At 44.1% G+C, this 22829-nt stretch overlaps 1 protein-coding gene across 2 annotated transcripts in view; it reads left to right on the top strand.

The window, feature by feature from the left end:
• The first annotated feature begins 352 nt into the window (after window positions 1-352).
• Window positions 353-22829, top strand: part of LOC140106509 (cGMP-dependent protein kinase 2-like) — a 154227-nt gene continuing 131750 nt past the window's right edge. The window contains exon 1 of one of the 2 annotated variants that reach the window (XM_072130984.1): window positions 353-709. The gene's annotated coding sequence lies outside the window, so the exon portion shown is untranslated. Of the gene's footprint in view, window positions 737-22829 lie in introns of both variants that reach the window. The other variant, XM_072130985.1, reaches the window with a different exon arrangement.

Raw genomic sequence — 22829 nt, 5'->3', positions numbered from 1 at the left:
CTATCTTATAAATTAACCATGTCCTTCCCGTACATCCCTGACTAGTTATCCGATAGCATCTTGAGGAAAATGATGCCTTGTCTTTATACGCAGCTCCAGTTTGCTACCTGCTTCTATATAAGCGGCTCTTATGGTAATGCAGCAATCGCACATCTGCATAGACCTCTAGACATGACAATATATACATTGAGCATCTTCCATCTACAGAACAGCATAGGATATGCGGCATTGTAAATGTTTAACCCCTTGTGCAGAGCAGTGCAGGCACAAGAAAAGGGTTACGTGTCTTCTGCTGCCTCATGTTTCCCTGCAGATGGCACTCACAGTCTCTGTTCCCCATCCCATACACCCCTTCTGCTTTCCATATTATCACAGCAGCTGTAAAGCCTCTCCAGTTGCTGGAAGCCCTGATAGTAACTACACTTGTCACAGGGGTAGCGAGAAAATGCTACGGATTAAAACAGCATCCCTGGCCTTTCCCTCGCTGCTTGCCTGCCTGCTGCTGCACAGAGGTGACAACACAAATGCCTGTCAAGGTGGATATACCCTGAAAGCAAAGATGTAAAATAGCCGGGGAATGACCATTCATTGCGGTATCCTGAGAGGGACCTGCAGCCAGAAACATCAGCACCCAAGGGGTTGCCTTCATGCACGGTGACCCTTGCACCTGTCACTAGGTTGGATTTACATCTGGATCCAGGAGTCTAAGGTGGGTCGGCCATGCAGAGACTCTAAGGTGTGCAAACTTCTTGTACAGTTTATTGTAATGTCTTGTTTTTAGTTCATCTGCATTGACTCCATCAACTCTGGGTGACACAATGACAGAGGCAGGCGGCGGTGCACATCTCTTTTCATGTGTGACAAGTGATTACACACGCATGCCTGTGCTGCTGCTTTGGCGTCCTCCATTCATTTGGTTCAGAGTGACAATGGCTTTGCAGGGTATTCACATGCTGCGTGTACCCTCTGACACCACTGTGTGCATATCCATGCACCATAAGGTCATGAGTGCTTTGGCTTCCCCTCTAGACTTCCTCATGATACCCTTCATACAGCCGTCTTCTCTCTTATCTCCCGGTGCTCTGTAAAACCCATTTAAAGTGACTATTTCCTTAAGTTATTGACAGCAACAGACAAGCCATACGCGCATTTTTATCGCATGCATTATGTATTATGTGTCCTATTATTCCTTTATGCTGTTGTGGAACACTTTAAAGCATCCGGTGCATGATTAATGTAGGGTCTGCAAGTGTGAACAGCCTCGTCTCTGTCATGTTGAGTGGTTTCTGGTGTAGATAAAGAATGCCATTAATAATTCAGATGTTAATAAACACTCCGTCTTCAGAAAAGTTTAAATATTATATAGAATTTTTTTTAGCAAGCAGTCATCTTAGGTCCCCCTTTTTTTTATTTTATGATAATGAGATTTAATATTACAGATAATGAATAATGTCCGGGAGCAAATCAATAGTGGTGTGAAATTTTACCAAGTTCCTGACGCATTTCCAGAGAGTCTTTAGCACGTCAGCGATAGAGAATGCGACACTACAGCAGGTTAAGTTTTAATGATGTACTATGCAAAGTGTTTTTACTGAAGAATATGCAAATTGTGTACAGCGACAGACAATAAAATTATAGACAGATGAAAAACACAGCCAGCAACTGACTTATCAAACCAATAATGAGACATAAGGATCCATCACTTTTTCATCCATTCTGAATGTTCCCAATCTTCTTGTGATTCATTTCTTATTAGCAGTTTGCATTATAAAGAGCATCACATCAGATGTATCCAACCATAACTACATATTGGGTAAAGGCTCCAATTAAATAATGCATAATTCCACCATTAACCATTGATAGGCTGAAATTTACAGCACAACCAATAGTTAACCACACCTGGACCCCATAGGATAGTCATCTTGGGAAAGAGGATCATAAAATCATGTTGTTATTCAAAGCTGATCATCACATATCTCTGGATATGAAGAATTAAGGATACATTGGTTTTCACTGAAATATCCATCTGTGTAAAGCTTTATTTTTCACATCAGAAACAATTCTTTGTGTAATGTCGGTACCTGAAACATCCACAAACCATATGTGGACATTGTTGCATAGTATCATTACCATTATAAATGAATCTATTGAAACAAGATGTATGACCCCCTGCAAGACTTTGGTCCTGACTTTGTCTTTAAATCTACCAACAACAGGAAAACTTACACATAGATCCAGCATAATATTAAAAGTTGATTTTAGGGGGGAAGTGCTTCTGCACATTGTAACTGCCTGTGATGAAACAGACGGTCTCTGGTTATGCCACCCAGAGCCCTTCTGATTCATTTGCATACATTTTAAAGTTGATTTTAGGAGGAAGGAGGTCATGAATAACAAATATAAGTTATTATATACCACAGTCACAGTGCCTGGATCTATGAGTAAGTGCCCCTGGTTTATCATGCTGGATTTTAATGGTGGATTTCCTTTGGCCATAGCAGAGGGGTTTGTTGACTTCCTACTTGGTGACTATACACTTACTGTAACACATACTGTAATATCTATAGACTTTGTTACCCTGATGCGTTCCAGTAGAGTGGACATACATATTATACCATGAGGCAGTCATAGAGAGGCATACAGATGCCATAAACTTGAGTCCTAGCCCAAGACTGAACACTCAATCAAATGAACAACTCATTGCTTAAAATACGTAATTCCTGCAAGATTAAATTTCAAGGTGACCATTAAGGCACGGATCAGGGTTAAAAACCTTGGATTAGGGCAGTATACAAATGGCTTTGATCAAGAGATCTTTCCATTAAATTGTATATAATACACCACAGCACATCCATCTCATCACCCGGGAAATGTTTGCTTCAAAATAAGCACAGGAGAAGGTCACAGGGGCTTTAACCTTCCCCAGAACACTAGAGTAGATGCTACAGACCAGTGTTAACATACAAGACCTCTGATGATGTCATCAATTTTCTCAGTGAGAATAAAAATCAATGAATAGTAAGAGGGGGAATGATTGTAGTGGCTGGAAAGCAATTACTTGCTGTACCGATCAACATATTCACCGGGCACCATTGCTAGTCTCACACCACATCATGATTCTGCAAGGAGCGTCAACGTGAGTGTTGCAAGAACAATTGTCTATTTTCGGTCTAGAATCTTAGAAATTAGGAAAAATGTCCACATTATCAGTGGATTTGATGGTTTTTCTATAGAAATACTGAAGTGGAAAGCAATACAATGACGAAAAATGGCTTTATGAACATATAGATATAACAAATATGTTACGAGACCAACCAAAAATCAATTTGTCAGTAGCACAAGGACATAATTGTGAAAAAACCTATTTTTATAAGGAGCAATTTACTGGATATTGTTCTGAATATATTATGTTATTGGCGGTAGTATCCTGTAATCTACAATGGGGCACATGTTTAATTAGTCTGGGTTTGTGCTCCAGCCTTACTTGCTAGTCAGATGTATCATCGTGTTCAAAGCATCCAGCATTTGAGGAGTTAATCATCTTTAGTAACTCACTTTTATCTATTCTCATGCCTGGGGACTAGTGTTTTTGCACCAAAAAATTGCAACTTTTTAAAGAAGCCATAAGGAATCTAGTGATAAATCAGACAAAGCTGCAGAAAACTTGACCAAGGCTAACTCTGAATGAAGAATGGCTTAGGCACAAAAAATTCCAAATAAAAAAATAGCAAAAACGCAAGAAAAAACGAAGCAAAAGAAATGATACACACGTCCAAATAAATACCAAAAACATTTTATATGAAAGGGGTTGGCCACTCTTTTACATTCATTGACCTTTACTGCCTTGTAGATACACCCTGAATGTTGATCAAGTGATTCAGCAGTCCTGCTACTTACTTTGGTTATTTGTGACGACCCTCCATGCTTCTTTGTTTACATCTCTAGGCTCTACTGATAAAGAGGAGCTGTAGCAGGAGCGTTGTGACAGAATGGGGCACATTTACTTACCCATCCTGTTGCGATCCCCAAGGTGCATTGTTTGACGAGGATTCAAAGCTGCCGCGATTCACTAAAATCGTGCATCCAATTTCCTGCATGTGTCACTTCCCCGCTCAGGTCCGCCGGAGTTCACCATCTTCTTTCCGGTGCATGTAAGTGCATGGCTTGCGACATAATTTTGAAAGTAAATCCCGCGCACTGTCCGAATCAGTCAGGTTGCCCCCAAAATCCGATCGTGTGCACCAAAAACTCCAGTTAAATGCGACGCAACACGGAAAAAGTCGGAAAAACCTGACGAAAATGCAATCTGCTCCCCCTTTCCCTCTTCCTGTCTCGGCCTAGAACAGTGAGAGGAAGTTCTGTATATATAAAGAGGGCAGCATGGGGAGAACAGTTAAAGAATGAAGCTATCAAAGGAGGAAGGAGGAATTGAAGAGATTTATTGAAAAGTGGCCAACCCCTTTTAGCTTATTAAGCATATTTTGGCTTTTAGATTAATCCAATTCATGACTGGTGGGGGTGAGAAGATATTGAAATTTGAACCATCACTTTCGTCTACATTTGTTGTCAACAAGACAACACTTCACCAAAAGGGTAGACAAAAAACACTTGATGTGCAGACATATTAGGTATTACAGGGTAACTTCATTTATGAATCTATGTTTATTTGCACCCTTTACATGTGCAAAGCGTTTCAACTTTAAGTTCATCCTTATTATCATCATGGGCGCAATTATGATCTTTGGATTCTTTTACAAGTAATTTTTTGTAAATTGTATGATGATGAGATGACATTGATAATTACATGCTTCTGTGATGGTAATGCTGTCTGGTATGTATGTTCCATAGAGGCAGCTAACATGGCGGCTTCTGTATACAGACTTATAAATGTGCTCTTTACAGGTGGTCTCAAAAATAGACTTAAGACATTAAATATGGAAGAGGATTTTCTGTCCAGTGGTTAGACCTGTAGAGGTGTCAACACTTGGGGAGATTTATCATTACTGTCTTAAATTTAGACAGCTTAAAGCACGACCAGGAACCGCGAAGATGCGCCAAATTAATCCCAGTGGTTTACGTTGTGTGAGAGATCTGGCACATCGTTCTAGACATGTAAGACATTTTTCACTTTCTTATGCCACCTCCTGGCTAGTTTACTTCAGACTAATATTGTCTGCCAAAATGTTGTCAAATAGTAATTTGGTGCATTTTTACAAATTTTTGAAAATAGTCACTGTTCAAAACTGTCTAATGAAGCACAAAAATATCTCAAACATATAAGAAATGTAAAACAAGCAGAACATGGCTTATAGTGTTTTAACAATTTGATAACTTTAAATGGTTAGGCACAATATAGACATCAAAGTGTTGGGTCGTATCAGTGAAATGTCTGTATTGCTACTGTCCACTTGATGTGCAGCATCCCGTTGGTTTCAAGACCTCTGTATTTTGTAGTAAAAGTATCCATCTCAATGCATTGATGTTTTTTCGGGTGCGGCTGAGTGCTCACAACTGTATTTATTGCCCTTGAGAAAGGCTCACACACATGTTGGGTTGGACCCTGGGTCGGTGTGGCAGGTGGGTGGGTACATTTTTTCTTGTATCATGCATACCTACAGTGCTTGTTACATATAGAATCCACATGACTTATCTATATAACTTATGATAACATATTTATGGTGCATAGTCCAAGTCCGTCTGTGGTTAGTCACATGGATTGTTTGATATGGAATACACATGTTTTGATGCATTTTTCAATATAATATGATTTTTAATATTGTGCGTATGGATTTTCCCTCCTTGTGTCTTTTTCGGTTAACTACTGGCTGTTCATTTTGGCTAAAAGAAGGGTGGAATTGTGTTAATAGGGCTATATGGGAACGTGTCCCTATCTGAATTTGTGAAAAAACAGTGGTGACAGATTCCCTTTAAAGGTAATATCACCAGTTTGTACTCCATTAAACTACTAGTTCTCTCAAGTCTGGAATGAAATGTCCTTTCTTGAATTTCCTCCTTTATGTGAAATTTTGCCCATTTACCTATAAAAAGATCATATTTTGCCTGAGATAAGTCAAGTTTAGAGTCTTTAGAGATAGTGTCACGGTCTATAGTACCTAAAACATGCTTTTGGAGTTATATTAAAGGGAACCTGTCACCAGGAGACCCATTTTTAGCACTCCCCCAGTCCCCACAGAGCATAGTACATACACTTCCAAAGTGTTTTTGTATAAAAAATAGGTTTTACAGAAAAAAAGATATGTTATATAGTACCTTTCATTAGCATCTGCTGTGTGACTAGGCAGTTGCCTTTTGGGAGGGGCTGGAAAGGAGCAGATCCCCCCCACCCTTGGGGAAACATGTGACCTTTTCAAATATATGAAAAACTCTCCACGCTCCGGATTGGCTGTAGAGGAGCAGGGGGCGCCGCTAAGCCCAGTGATGGGTGTTTTCATAAATTTGAAAAGGTCACATGGAGAAGCTGTTCCCCAATGGTGGGGGGGGGAACTGCTCCTTTCCAGCTCCTCCCAAAAGGCAACTGCCTAGTCACACAGCAGATGCTAATAAAAGGTACAATATAAAATATCTTTTTTTCTGTAAAACCAATTTTTAATACAAAAACACTTTGGCAGTGTATGTACTATGCTCTGTGGGGACTGGGGGAGTGCTAAAAGTGGGTCTCCTGGTGACAGGTTCCTTTTAAAGATAAGATTTGATAAGGCTTGTGGTATTGTAAGCTAAACAATTTGAGATACAGACAGGTACAAGAAAGGCGTAAATGGATCTTTATCTGCACCTCCAGCCACACAACCACAAGCTGATGTTATCTGAACCTTGACATTCCTATATTCTTTATGACATCAAAAGCATGTTTCTAGGTAGCGGGTGACATGGAGGTTTGTTATTGGTTCAGCAGTGACCTGCCCACAGTGGCCATTAGTGTCAGTTTTTTACAGAATTTTTCATTTGAGTTTGACAACTCCTGTAATGCTTGTCTTAGACCCTCTGTGTATTGCATATTGGCCATTGCTAAACACAAATCCCTCCTTTACTTATAAAGAGGTTCTGCATCTGCTTAATTGGGCATTATAAGAAATAATTTATCCTTAGTAACATTCTAAGGAACATTAAGTATTAAATTGCACTAGCTGCATATGATCCGAAAACTTCTAATGATCTTATAATGTACAGTCGGGGAAAACATATATCATACGATCGGACACATTTATGACATATGAATGATCCATGTTTATAGCCCATTTATATTATGCTTACTGTTGAATATTTATAAAATCATTTCCATAAATGCAATAAATGACTAATTAGCATCTCATTAATGCAGACTATTTACATGGTAATATTTAACCAGGAGTAAACACAGCTGCATGTCCCATAGACATTTCTCCTTTACAACAAAATGCTTTTCTATTATCAGGAACAATGTTTTGACTCCCAGACGTATAGGGTTCAGCTTAAATTGACTCATCGGAAGATTGTTTTGAATTCATCTTGATAAAAGCAGCATTTTCGCCATTGCTTGTAAAGCACATTGTATTGTGCATGAAAGCCTACCTAGTCATAGTGCTTATAGGGTATCATCTTTATCATCTCCAGGGGCCAGCTATACTAGTAGTAGTGGATTATAATATAGGCATTTTGGGCAGTAGCCCGGGGTCCTTCTCGGGTGCCCAAACCACCCACCAAATTTTATACAGAGAAGGGCCTTCACCCATGAAATCCTCATACATCTGTTCCTGCTTTCAATACACATGTACCAGAGAGCCATTTCAGGACCTTTGAATGCCCTCCAAAGGTCCTGAAACGGCAGATTAAAAGCAGGGAGAAGGGACGCATCCTCCATTCCCCAAGAAGCTTGATTTTGGTGCCATATGTAGGAAGTTATTCCAGACTTGTAGGGGCCATAATAATCATACAGCCCAGGGACCATGGCAGTCTTAATCCGCCCGTGTATACAAGGTAGCAGTTACCCTCAGGCCCTGTTCCCTGAGAAGGTCTATTTGTTTCTCTGCCACAGTGGAATACACCAGTATTATAAACTGCAGATGATTTTGCTCTGCAACAAATATTCCATTGGGACCCAGGATTTTCCGGATCTTATACAGTTACAAGGAAAATGAGAGCGGGATCCCTAAATCCTGAAATGCAGGCTATCTGAATCCCAAGTTAATGTTTGTCCACGCCAGCTAAAAAGAAAAGCTGTAGTGTATAAATATACTAAATACGGTAATCCTTATTTTGGGTGTAAATAACAGGTAATGTAAGAGATACATAAAAACAAACAAACTTCACCCTAAATGGGCTTTCCCATCACAGAACAGAATGGTCATATTCATAGTATATAATATATGAGCTTGTTAAGAGTCTAACTGCTGAGACCCCAACTAAACCTGAAAATGGAAGGTCGACAGTAGCAGGAACCCACTGATTGAAGACTTATCCCTGCAATATGCTCTTCTATTCTGTAATGTAGGAAAGCTTTGTTTAGGCTGGAATTACATATACAGTTTTAATGCAGTATCAAGCGAATATGGGTGAACGCTTCTGGTCAGTCACTTTAACCACACCCAGTCATTTGTATAATAGTCTTCCATTCATTACAGAGTGGCCAATAGAAATAGCTTCCTGCCCTGCTTGTCAGGTAAGGAGCACAGACTCATGGCAATATTACTGAAAGGATGTCTTTGCTGTTGAAAGTAAGAATTTAACTTTAACTTCAACATAGAAACAGAAGTAAATCATAAATAAAACAATAAACCACTGGGACTATGATATGTGCAGTTTATGTAAAGCTCTCCATATTTCCAATATATTAATTTATTGGAAATGTATTTCTTTTTATATAAATGAATTTATTAATGTATTTTTTTTATGTTTGTCAACCAAATCACACATAACTCCAGCCTGGTTACCTTTGTAGCTGGAAGACTGGTTTAACTTACTATGCCGTTCCATGTACGTTTCAGAACACATAAGACTTATTGCCCTCTGGAGACTGTACAGGGATATTTTCCCCTAGAAGTAATGCTTCCAACACATCTACAGTCCGTCTGTTAAAAATATATGTTGCCAAGAGGTCAGAACAGTAAGTGTTAACACTTTGCAACTGTGTCTTAAAGTTCTACAGGGATTTGTCAGGAACCAGGGGTAGTGGACCCATTGGACCACTGCGACGATGACGTAAGCCGACACCTTAGAGCGGAGTCTAACTGGTACCAGGTTTTCACCAGTGCCTGCCGCAAAGCGGGTTGGACTTGCTGTAGCGTGGTCGCGGTGGCAGCCAAGGCGAAGTACAAAGTCATGAGGCAGGAGCGTGGTCGGGAACAGACAGAAGGTCGAGACAGGCAGCACAGGATCAGAGTCGGGGACGTAGCACAGGAGCACAAAGTCTGGAACAGCTTTCATAGCTTTCTCTCAGGCATAGAGCACAAAGATCTGGCTGGGGACACAGGAAGGGGCTGGAAATTTAACAGAAGGGGCAGCCAGCCAGTGCCAATTATCAGTTGCCGGAGCTAGCACTGGTTCGAGGCGAGGTGAGACAGCGGGGGTTGTGGGGAACAGAGAGGCGCAAGGGTGCGCCTGCGACCCGGGACATGGATTGTAGGAGCACCCGTGACAGAATTGTTAGATTAACCTCTGGTTTGTCCTTGTGACTTAGTTCCTTTGAGTCCTATTGAAGCAAGATCATCCATGCAATAGCACTGAAGGACGGTACCCCATAACAGCCACATACTTCCATTACATTTGGTACGTGTTTGCGGAGGCAAAATTTGTACACAGTGTATATTACAAAATGTTAGCCCAAGCCTGTAATTGAAACTACTGTTTAACATTAAGGAGTTAAGTACATTGTACATAGTAGTAGTGGGGCTACTGGGGGTTACCACTGTGTTTGTACCACTTCTGTTACTGGGGGATTTGGGACCACTAAATTGGGAATAATGCCATGTTATAGAGCAGAAGTGGCTATCTAGATTTCTCATTTTGGCTGATATGTAGGCAGTTTGTTATAGACAAAATTGTACATAGTGTTCGATCTACAGGCCGAATGTTATAGAGCAGGGGGGCTCTACCAATTGAAAACTCTGTCCTTCATTCAAGCATCATGTTATAGAGCAGGTTGTACATAGTGTCCTATCAGTAGACAGCATGTTGTAGAGTAGGCAAGCAAAGCAAATTGAACATAGTGTCTAGTGTTGAGTGGAACCAAACTGCAAAGTTTGGCTCAACCTCCCATCCTGAACCCCCTTCCATTAATGTTAGCATGGGTGTTAACTCTTTTAAGGTTGACATTTATATTATGTAATTGAGGTAGTGCAAGCCGGCATCAGCCTCATTTTGATGAGCATTGCTGTCCCCGATGACGTCTTTAGAGTGAGGACACTCCCTAAAATGGCAATGTCCAGTGCCACCGGCAGATTAGTCCGTGAGTTTGGAGTAATTTAATTTCAAAATTTATGCTCATCCCGAATAGCATCCTGTCTTCTAGCTGCATGTATAGAGCATATAGTACATAGTATCCTCCCATCTGCAGTCGGCATAGCAGGAACTGAGCCCATATTGAGCAGAAGGGGCGCATCAGATTGTACATAGTGTCTTATCTGCAGACACCAATGTTATACAGCAGGATTGATCGTGTTCTTCAAGCTATCCAATTGATTACTGACCATCCCCCCCGATATTTTTACTTTTTTTTTTCTGCAGTTTCTGTGATATTGTGGGAAAACAAACTGAAATTTTTCTTGGTGATAATTGCTAAATCTTGCCATAAATTTAAGAAAGAGTGAAAACTCTGCCAGCCTCGAAAAAAAAAACACAATTGAATTGATCTTTATCACATGGGCTGGTATTTACTCCTCCTACCTTGTTTACGTTTCAATCTCTACGGATCGCATCATCTCTGTTGGTTAAAAGCCAGAATTTATTTCATCAATGGTTTCATCGATATTCTTAATACAATATAGTTTACTGATATTTTCTGGAAATGTTCTGCATTCTTACAACTTTCTTTTCAACATATGGCAGGACACATTACCCATTTTCGGGATGCTATATTGCTGACATTACTGTTAGATGTTTATAGTCCTGGCCCCTTCTGTGCTTTATCCATTTGTTTAGCCTACACAGCAATCTACGTGTTCCCCCGGAGTGGGTTTTGGGTGATAGAACTTGCAGTTAACAGCTTTCTGTGAGGGCTGCATGTTCTAGAGTCGAGCAGTAAAACTATAATAGCCTGCCTTATCTAGGAGTAATAAATAAATGCTTGAATTTTATCTTTTAAAGCCTCCTGGCACCCACAAAAGGACTCAGTTCTACAAATGATTGTGCCCCGAGCACAAAAACTGCAATCTGAAAACCATTGGTAATTGAGGATTGCGACAAATTGAGTTGGAATAATGCAATCAGCAAACGGCACAGGTTCATTTGCTCAGAAGCATGGACATAATTAATTAACAAATGGGAATGGGCCGAGCCGGAATCCCTCAGAGTTAATAAATAGGTCACCCAGCCTTATATATAGCCATATAGCCGTGTCACTGCGGACAGCTGTGGAACTTGTGGAAAACTTGTCGCTATGGCTCAGGGATTGAAATTTGCCAGCAGTGAAATAAGCTTTTCACTCATGAATGCAGACTTGAAATAGGCTACTTTAGATCCGCAGGGATCAAAAAATGGCCATGCTTTCCTGATCTTTCTACCTCATGCATATGTAGTGACTGAGACATAATTATATCTTCACTGTCGCCACCACATAAAAGCAGTTTTGTGTTTTCACGGTGGTAAATTTTAATATGATCCTTTAAAAATTATATAGTAAACAGGATTGAAGCCAGTGTAACATTATATGGATTGATATAAAAATAAACTAGATATCAAGCAGAGGGCTCATGGGCTGCATAATGCAGCAAACACCTGTCGCTAAGCCCCGCGATTGGTGCTAGCACCGATCACGGGTGTTAACCATTTAAATTCAATGTGCCTCATCGGACTCATATCCAGGTAAGTATGCAAGTTTTTTGTTACCTATAAATACTTCAAAAAGGTCAATTTGGGACGCTAAACCACAGATCCATAAGGACGTGTGTCCTGACAGGTCTTCTTTTTTGGGAACTGCTACAGCTTTAATACCAAAATTGATCAAAATCTAAATTAGCTTTCTGTTGTATGCTCAACTTTATTGTAAGGTCTCTAGTGGGGACATTTAGTATTGCATGCAGCTTTTGGAATGATTGTTTGCAGCTTTCAAAAAAAAAGTGTTTGTACCACTTCTGTGACATCATTATGCCCAGAACGTACATATGGACACAAGGTTGTCCTGGTAGGACAATGTCTTCAAAGAAAATCTACTATCAAAATCATGCATGATAAACCAGAGACACTTACTCGTAGACCCAGACTTGAGAGGAGCTCACCCTCCAATGACACGTGGGATGCAAGCAAAGGACCCTTGTTTGCGCCCCATATAACTACAGGCAGTCCCCGGTTTATGTACAAGATAGGTTCTGTAGGTTTGTTCTTAAGTTGAATTTGAATGTAAGTCAGAACTGTATATTTTATCATTGTAACTCCAGACAATTTTTTTTTTGGTCTCTGTGACAATTGGATTTTAAAAATGTTGGATTGTCACAAAAAGCAGGATTAACAATAAAGCTTCTTAATAGACACGTTTAATAACTGTTATAGCTGTTTATTGTAGCCTAGGGCTAAAGTATAGTAAATCACCAGTTACCAGAGGTCCGTTTATAACTAGGGGTCATCTGTAAGTCAGGTGTTCTTAACTAGGGGACCGCCTGTACACACATCATGTACAGGTAGGCTACATTCACACTGCCATTAACCGCCGTACCGTAGCACGGTGGGCACATAGCAGTGCCGGGGAGAGGAGGAGGGGGAGAGAAGCCGCTCAACCTTGCCCCTCTCCATAGCCTAACATAGACATGTCCTATCTTTCTAGCGGTAAGGTCCTGCACGTGTGGGGCTGTAAATCCGTCCCCATACGTTCGTATAAAATGTAGCCTAAGAGTGTTCTGATCTGATTCGTTCCAGTGCAGCCAAGACATCACATTCTCTCCAAACAGACTCTGGGGCAGATTTACTTACCCCGTCCAGTCGCGGCGCGTTCTCAGAGGAGGATTCGGGTTCTGCCGGGATTCACTAAGGTAGTGCGCCCGATATCCACTAGGTGTCGCTGCTGCAATGAAGTCCGTCGGAGTTCACTGAAGTTCACAATCCTATTCCTGGTGCAGGTAAGTTCAAGTCAAGCGACACATTTTTTTTTAAAATTCCGCGGTTTTGCCGAATCCGTCGGGTTTTCCAACCGCCACGCCCCCCAATTTCCGTCACTAGAAATCCGATGCCAATGCGCCAAAAACCCGGGGCAATTCAGGAAAAACCGGCGCAAATCGGAAAAATACGGGAAACCCAACGAAAATGTGCGAATCGGACCCTTAGTAAATGACCCCCATTGTATACAAAAATCACTTAGTATCCACTAAGCACTTATTATCCACCAAGCAACTAAAAAAAAGATTCGAGGAACATATGTGGCTAAATTTTAGATTAAAAGAAATACAGACAGTATCCCTAAAGGTTCCTTATGATAATCACTGGTTCTAATTTAGGGCCAGTATATAAAGCTACTTTAATTAAGGGCCATTATTTAGACAACTCTAACTTGGTAAGAACTAGAGATGAGCGAACATGCTCGTCCGAGCTTGATGCTCGGTCGAGCATTAGGGTACTCGAAACTGCTCGTTACTCGGACGAATACTTCGCCCGCTCGAGAAAATGGCAGCTCCCGCCGTTTTGCTTTTTGGCGGCCAGAAACAGAGCCAAACACAAGCCAGGAGACTCTGCACTCCACCCAGCATGACGTGGTACCCTTACACGTCGATAGCAGTGGTTGGCTGGCCAGATCAGGTGACCCTGGGATAGACTAGCCGCTGGCCGCGCTGCTCGGATCATTCTGTCTCTGGATGCCGCTAGGGAGAGAGCTGCTGCTGGTCAGGGAAAGCGTTAGGGTGTTCTATTAGCTTACTGTTAGGCAGGAGTGATTCTCAAAGAACCCAACAGCCCTTCTTAGGGCTACAATAACGTTCTACTTTTTTTATTTTAATTTGCATCTTTTACCATTTTGTGAGGAATTAGCAGGGGGACTTGCTACCGTTGTGTTTAGCTCTTAGTGGCACACATATCCATAGCAAAGACCGAAGTGGGAAAATTCAGTAGGGGTTGGATTTCTATTAGGCAATAACTCAGTGTCATCTCATCTGGCATAGTAGTGTGCTTCCTTTGATACTTGGCTAGAAAATAGCCATAGGAGAATACAAACAGCTTCTTGAAGCCTACAGTAGCGTTCTATATATTTGATTTCTGGTTGATCTGCTGGTGGCTTTAGTTTCTGCAGTGCATGTACTTGCCAATTCTGAGCAATTTGTAGTGAGACTTGCGACCGCTGTGTTCTGCGCTTAGTGGCGCACATATCCATAGCAAAGGCTGAAGTGGGAAAATTCAGTAGGGGTTGGATTTCTATTAGGCACTAACTCAGTGTCATCTCATCTGGCATAGTAGTGTGCTTCCTTTGATACTTGGCTAGAAAATAGCCATAGGAGAATACAAACAGCTTCTTGAAGCCTACAGTAGCGTTCTATATATTTGATTTCTGGTTGATCTGCTGGTGGCTTTAGTTTCTGCAGTGCATGTACTTGCCAATTCTGAGCAATTTGTAGTGAGACTTGCGACCGCTGTGTTCTGCGCTTAGTGGCGCACATATCCATAGCAAAGGCTGAAGTGGCAAAATTCAGTAGGGGTTGGATTTCTATTAGGCAATAACTCAGTGTCATCTCATCTGGCATAGTAGTGTGCTTCCTTTGATACTTGGCTAGAAAATAGCCATAGGAGAATACAAACAGCTTCTTGAAGCCTACAGTAGCGTTCTATATATTTGATTTCTGGTTGATCTGCTGGTGGCTTTAGTTTCTGCAGTGCATGTACTTGCCAATTCTGAGCAATTTGTAGTGAGACTTGCGACCGCTGTGTTCTGCGCTTAGTGGCGCACATATCCATAGCAAAGGCTGAAGTGGGAAAATTCAGTAGGGGTTGGATTTCTATTAGGCACTAACTCAGTGTCATCTCATCTGGCATAGTAGTGTGCTTCCTTTGATACTTGGCTAGAAAATAGCCATAGGAGAATACAAACAGCTTCTTGAAGCCTACAGTAGCGTTCTATATATTTGATTTCTGGTTGATCTGCTGGTGGCTTTAGTTTCTGCAGTGCATGTACTTGCCAATTCTGAGCAATTTGTAGTGAGACTTGCGACCGCTGTGTTCTGCGCTTAGTGGCGCACATATCCATAGCAAAGGCTGAAGTGGCAAAATTCAGTAGGGGTTGGATTTCTATTAGGCAATAACTCAGTGTCATCTCATCTGGCATAGTAGTGTGCTTCCTTTGATACTTGGCTAGAAAATAGCCATAGGAGAATACAAACAGCTTCTTGAAGCCTACAGTAGCGTTCTATATATTTGATTTCTGGTTGATCTGCTGGTGGCTTTAGTTTCTGCAGTGCATGTACTTGCCAATTCTGAGCAATTTGTAGTGAGACTTGCGACCGCTGTGTTCTGCGCTTAGTGGCGCACATATCCATAGCAAAGGCTGAAGTGGCAAAATTCAGTAGGGGTTGGATTTCTATTAGGCAATAACTCAGTGTCATCTCATCTGGCATAGTAGTGTGCTTCCTTTGATACTTGGCTAGAAAATAGCCATAGGAGAATACAAACAGCTTCTTGAAGCCTACAGTAGCGTTCTATATATTTGATTTCTGGTTGATCTGCTGGTGGCTTTAGTTTCTGCAGTGCATGTACTTGCCAATTCTGAGCAATTTTTAGTGAGACTTGCGACCGCTGTGTTCTGCGCTTAGTGGCGCACATATCCATAGCAAAGGCTGAAGTGGCAAAATTCAGTAGGGGTTGGATTTCTATTAGGCAATAACTCAGTGTCATCTCATCTGGCATAGTAGTGTGCTTCCTTTGATACTTGGCTAGAAAATAGCCATAGGAGAATACAAACAGCTTCTTGAAGCCTACAGTAGCGTTCTATATATTTGATTTCTGGTTGATCTGCTGGTGGCTTTAGTTTCTGCAGTGCATGTACTTGCCAATTCTGAGCAATTTGTAGTGAGACTTGCGACCGCTGTGTTCTGCGCTTAGTGGCGCACATATCCATAGCAAAGGCTGAAGTGGGAAAATTCAGTAGGGGTTGGATTTCTATTAGGCACTAACTCAGTGTCATCTCATCTGGCATAGTAGTGTGCTTCCTTTGATACTTGGCTAGAAAATAGCCATAGGAGAATACAAACAGCTTCTTGAAGCCTACAGTAGCGTTCTATATATTTGATTTCTGGTTGATCTGCTGGTGGCTTTAGTTTCTGCAGTGCATGTACTTGCCAATTCTGAGCAATTTGTAGTGAGACTTGCGACCGCTGTGTTCTGCGCTTAGTGGCGCACATATCCATAGCAAAGGCTGAAGTGGGAAAATTCAGTAGGGGTTGGATTTCTATTAGGCACTAACTCAGTGTCATCTCATCTGGCATAGTAGTGTGCTTCCTTTGATACTTGGCTAGAAAATAGCCATAGGAGAATACAAATAGCTTCTTGAAGCCTACAGTAGCGTTCTATATATTTGATTTCTGGTTGATCTGCTGGTGGCTGTAGTTTCTGCAGTGCATGTACTTGCCAATTCTGAGCAATTTGTAGTGAGACTTGCGACCGCTGTGTTCTGCGCTTAGTGGCGCACATATCCATAGCAAAGGCTGAAGTGGGAAAATTCAGTAGGGGTTGGATTTCTATTAGGCACTAACTCAGTGTCATCTCATCTGGCATAGTAGTGTGCTTCCTTTGATACTTGGCTAGAAAATAGCCATAGCAATAGGATAGGATTGTTTGGTTCTAAAAACTAAAAAAAAAACAAAAAACACAAAAAAAAACAAAAAACACAAAAAAACACAAAAAAAAACAAAAAAAAGTAAAAAAAAAAAAAAAGTTATAACTCTCATTTTAAAAATGTTTAACCCCAGGGCTAGGGGTAGAGGACGAGGGCGGGGACGTGGGCGTCCAACTACTGCAGGGGTCAGAGGCCGTGGTCCTGGGCGGGGTGAGACACCACCTGCTGATGAGGGAGCAGGGGAACGCCGCAGAGCTACACTCCCTAGGTTCATGTCTGAAGTTACTGGGACTCGTGGTAGAGCACTGTTGAGGCCAGAACAGTGCGAACAGGTGATGTCGTGGATTGCTGACAATGCTTCGAGCAATTTGTCCACCACCAGTCAGTCTTCCACGCAGTCCACCCATGTCACCGAAATCCCCACTCCTCCAGCTCCTGCACCTCAGCCTCCTCCCCCCCAGTCTGCCCCCTCCCAGGAAAATTTGCCATTTGAACCGGCATACTCTGAGGAACTGTTTTCTGGACCCTTCCCACAGTCACAAACCACTTGTCCGGTTGCTGCTGAGCAATTTTCCGATGCCCAGGTTTTCCACCAGTCACAGTCTGTGGGTGATGATGACCTTCTTGACGTAGTGGAAGTGTGTAAAGAGGTGTCCGACGATGAGGAGACACGGTTGTCAGACAGTGGGGAAGTTGTTGTCAGGGCAGGAAGTCCGAGGGGGGAGCAGACTGAGGGATCGGAGGATGATGAGGTGACAGACCCAAGCTGGGTTGAGAGGCCGGGTGAACACAGTGCTTCTGAGACGGAGGAGAGTCCTCGACCTGAACAGGTTGGAAGAGGCAGTGGTGGGGCCAGACGGAGAGGCAGGGCCAGAGCTGGTGCATCAGCGCCACTGTCAACTAGTGAAGCTCCCGTGGTGAGGGCTCTTGCGGCGAGGGCTAGATCTTCAGAAGTGTGGAGGTTCTTTAAGGAAACACCGGATGACCGACGGACTGTGGTGTGCAACATTTGCCAAACCAGGCTCAGCAGGGGTTCCACCACTACTAGCTTAACTACCACCAGTATGCGCAGGCATATGAATGCTAAGCACCCCACTCAGTGGCAACAAGCCCGTTCACCTCCGGCCGTGCACACCACTGCTCCTTCCCCTGTGTCAGCTGCTAGTCAGCCCCCTGCCCAGGACCCTGGCCCAAAAACCCCATCGTCGCCTCCACGATCCTCCACAGCATCCACCAGCGTTCAGCTCTCCATACCCCAGACGCTGGAGCGGAAACGCAAATATAGTGCAACCCACCCGCACGCCCAAGCCCTTAATGTGCACATCTCCAGATTGCTTAGCCTGGAGATGCTGCCCTATAGGCTAGTAGAGACCGAGGCCTTTCGCAACCTCATGGCGGCGGCCGCCCCTCGGTATTCGGTCCCCAGCCGCCACTACTTTTCCCGATGTGCCGTCCCAGCCCTGCACCAGCACGTGTCAGACAACATCATCCGTGCCCTGACCAACGCCGTTTCTGACAAGGTCCACCTGACCACGGACACGTGGACGAGTGCTGCCGGGCAGGGCCACTATATATCGCTGACGGCACATTGGGTTAACTTGGTGGAGGCTGGGACCGAGACTGACCCTGGGGCTGCTCATATACTGCCGACGCCGAGGATTGCGGGGCCTACCTCGGTCCAGGTGTTTCAGGCCTACTATGCCTCCTCCTCCTCCCACCCCTCCTCCACCTCCTCCTCCGAACTACCATCCGTGGGCACGGCGCCATCAGTCGGTAGCTCTAGGCACAGCAGCAGTGCCGTCGCTAAGCGACAGCAGGCGGTGCTCAAACTGCTGAGCCTAGGCGACAAAAGGCACACCGCCCAAGAGCTATTACAGGGCATCACGGCGCAGACTGATCTGTGGCTGGCACCGCTGAACCTCAAGCCGGGAATGGTTGTGTGTGACAACGGCCGTAACCTGGTGGCGGCTCTGCAACTCGGCAGACTGACACATGTGCCATGCCTGGCCCATGTGTTAAATCTGATAGTGCAGCGTTTCCTCAAGACATACCCCAATCTGTCTGATTTGCTCACGAAGGTGCGCCGCATCTGTGCGCATTTCAGGAAGTCCAGCCCAGATGCTGCCACTCTCAGGGCAGCGCAGCGCCGCCTCCAACTGCCCGCTCACCGACTGTTGTGCGACGTGCCCACGAGGTGGAATTCAACACTGACCATGTTATCCAGAGTTTACCAGCAGCGCAGAGCGATTGTAGACTGCCAGATGTCAACTTCCACCAGAACTGGTAGTCAGGTCAGTCAGCTTCCTCAAGTCTACAATGAGGAGTGGACGTGGATGTCTGATATCTGTCAGGTGCTGAGTAACTTTGAGGAGTCAACACAGATGGTCAGTGGCGATGCCGCCATCATCAGCCTCACCATCCCGCTGCTTGGCCTGTTGAAAAACTCTCTGGTCAGCATGAAGTCGGAAGCTTTGCGCTCGTCACAAGAGACGGGGGAAGAATATTCCCTTGTTGATAGCCAAAGCACCCTGAGGTCTGTTTCTCAGCGCATATCGGAGGAGGTGGAGGTGGAGGAGGATGAGGAGGAAGAGGAGGAGAATGTTGGCGAGACACAAGAGGGGACCATTGTTGAGTCCTTCACTGTTCAGCGTGTATGGGCAGAAGAAGAGGAGTTGGAGGAGTTGGAGGAGGAGGAAATGGACAGTCAGGCCAGTGAGGGGAGTGAATTCTTACGCGTTGGTACTCTGGCGCATATGGCAGATTTCATGCTAGGCTGCCTATCCCGTGACCCTCGCGTTCAAAGAATTTATTCCAGCACCGATTACTGGGTGTTCACTCTCCTGGACCCACGGTACAAGCAAAATCTTGCCACTCTCATCCCTGCAGAGGAAAGGAGTGTGAGAATGCATGAATACCAGCAGGCCCTGGTGCACAAGCTGAAACAGTATTTCCCTTCTGACAGCGCTAGCGGCAGAGTGCGTAGTTCTGCGGGACAAGTAGCGAGGGAGAGTAGGCGAGCAGGCAGCTTGTCCAGCACTGGCAAGGGTACGCTTTACAAGGCTTTTGCCAGCTTTATGTCACCCCAGCAAGACACTGTCACCTGTCCCCAGTCTCGGCAGAGTAGGGCTGATCTTTACAGAAAGATGGTGAGGGAGTACGTAGCTGACCATACCATCGTCCTAAATGATCACACAGCTCCCTACAACTACTGGGTTTCAAAGCTGGACATGTGGCACGAACTGGCGCTGTACGCCTTGGAGGTTCTTGCCTGCCCTGCCGCTAGCGTCTTGTCCGAGCGGGTTTTCAGTGCAGCTGGTGGCATCATCACCGATAAGCGTACACGCCTGTCGACTGACAGCGCTGACAGGCTGACGCTTATTAAAATGAATAAAGGCTGGATTTCTCAGAATTTCCAATCTCCACCAGGTGAAGGAAGCTCAACCTGAATAATTGATCCACTCCTCCTCCTCCTCCTCATTTTCCTCCTTCTCCTCCTCTTTGTACAGTAAAGCAGAGGAAAATGGCTATTTTTTGACAGGGCCCACTGGCTCTTGCTATACTTCATGCATTTAATTTTTCTGGAGGGCCACCTACCCGGTCCTCTGTTTGAAACAATTTTTGTGAGTGCCACATACAGGCACTCAATCTATTCCATTTTTCTGGAGGGCCACCTACCCGGTCCTCTGGTTTGAACAATTTTTGGGACTGCCACATACAGGCACTCAATCTATTCCATTTTACTGGAGGGCCACCTACCTGCTCCTCTGGTTTGAAGAATTTTTGGGACTGCCACATACAGGCACTCAATCTATTCCATTTTACTGGAGGGCCACCTACCTGCTCCTCTGGTTTGAAGAATTTTTGGGACTGCCACATACAGGCACTCAATCTATTCCATTTTACTGGAGGGCCACCTACCTGCTCCTCTGGTTTGAACAATTTTTGGGACTGCCACATACAGGCACTCAATCTATTCCATTTTACTGGAGGGCCACCTACCTGCTCCTCTGGTTTGAAGAATTTTTGGGACTGCCACATACAGGCACTCAATCTATTCCATTTTACTGGAGGGCCACCTACCTGCTCCTCTGGTTTGAAAAATGTTTGGGACTGCCACATACAGGCACTATCCAAATTAAATTGTCTCCATAGCAGCCTCCACACGTTGTCTCCATTGCTACCTCCAAAAGTCGTCCATATAGCTGCCTCCATACATCGTCCCTTTATCAAACGAGGTGTGTCAGGCAGAAATTTGGGTTGTTTTCATGGATTCCACATCAAAGTTGTTAACTTTGTCGCCACCCTGCTGTGTTATCCACAAAATATACTGGCAAACTTTTACCATTTAGGGATATTATTTCAGCGCTTCTTGCGCATCTGTTTACATTCCCCTCACCCGGCATATCCTAAACTTATAAGAACGCTACTACACTTGATCTTATACAAAAGGTTCTTAGAAGTGCTGTTTGGGGAGTAGCCTAGAGACAGGGGCTTGGATTGGCGAAAGCTCGCCTGGCAGCGGAACGCCAGCTCCATGCGCATCATGCGCTTCTTGCGCATCTGTTTACATTCCCCTAACCCGCCATATCCCAAACTTATAAGAACGCTACTACACTTAACTTGGTGCAGGCTGGGACCGAGTCTGACCCTGGGGCTGGTCATATACTGCCGACGCAGAGAATTGCGGGGCCTACCTCGGTCCAGGTCTCAAAGGCCTACTATACCTCCTCCCACCCCTCCTCCACCTCCTCCTCCTCCGAATTACCATCCGTGGGCATGGCGCCATCAGTCGGTAGCTCTAGGCACAGCAGCAGTGCCGTCGCTAAGCGACAGCAGGCGGTGCTGAAACTGCTGAGCCTAGGCGATAAAAGGCACACCGCCCAAGAGCTATTACAGGGCATTCCACATCAAAGTTGTTAACTTTGTCGCCACCCTGCTGTGTAATCCACAAAATATACTTGCAAACTTTTACCATTTAGGGATATTATTTCAGCGCTTCTTGCGCATCTGTTTACATTCCCCTCACCCGCCATATCCTAAACTTATAAGAACGCTACTACACTTGATCTTATACAAAAGTGCTGTTTGGGGAGTAGCCTAGAGACAGGGGCTTGGATTTGCGAAAGCTCGCCTGGCAGCGGAGCGCCAGCTCCATGCGCATCATGCGCTTCTTGCGCATCTGTTTACATTCCCCTCACCCGGCATATCCTAAACTTATAATAACGCTACTACACTTGATCTTATACAAAAGTGCTGTTTGGGGAGTAGCCTAGAGACAGGGGCTTGGATTGGCGAAAGCTCGTCTGGCAGCGGAGCGCCAGCTCCATGCCAAGATCCAACTAACATAGTTTTAACTGCAGCACCTTTAATCTACTACTAGTTCACTGCCTCCATACATGGTCCCCTTATCAAACGAGCTGTGTCAGGCAGAATTTTGGGTTGTTTTCATGGCTTCCATGTTAACTTTGTCGCCACCCTGCTGTGTAATCCACAAAATATACTGGCAAACTTTTATCATGTACCGATATTATTTGAGCACTTCTTGCTCACCTCCTTTGGTTCCTCTCTGCCACCCATTGGTTTGAAGCCTGAGTCCATTTAGGGTATGTCGCCATGCCACTCTCTAGCCTGCTGCCGCTGCCTCTGCATGCCGTCCCCTATAGTGTCAGGGTCAATTATTGCATGTTTTAGATACTATCTAGCTTCATTCTGTCACTCTGTCATGGCCATGCTGTTGCCCATAATTTTGGCATAATGGTGCGTTTAAGCAGCCTCAGAGGCATCCATGCATGCTGCCCCTGCTGTTTCCTGTCCATTTCCGTGGTGTTTCCATCCTTTTCTGAGGTTCCCAGGTGTTTGGCCAAGCTTCCCTGTG

The sequence above is a fragment of the Engystomops pustulosus genome, chromosome 11 (assembly GCF_040894005.1).
Source record: "Engystomops pustulosus chromosome 11, aEngPut4.maternal, whole genome shotgun sequence".
Taxonomy (NCBI): domain Eukaryota; kingdom Metazoa; phylum Chordata; class Amphibia; order Anura; family Leptodactylidae; genus Engystomops; species Engystomops pustulosus.
Note: the sequence above shows the minus strand (reverse complement) of the source record. Positions and strands in the feature narration are given on the sequence as shown.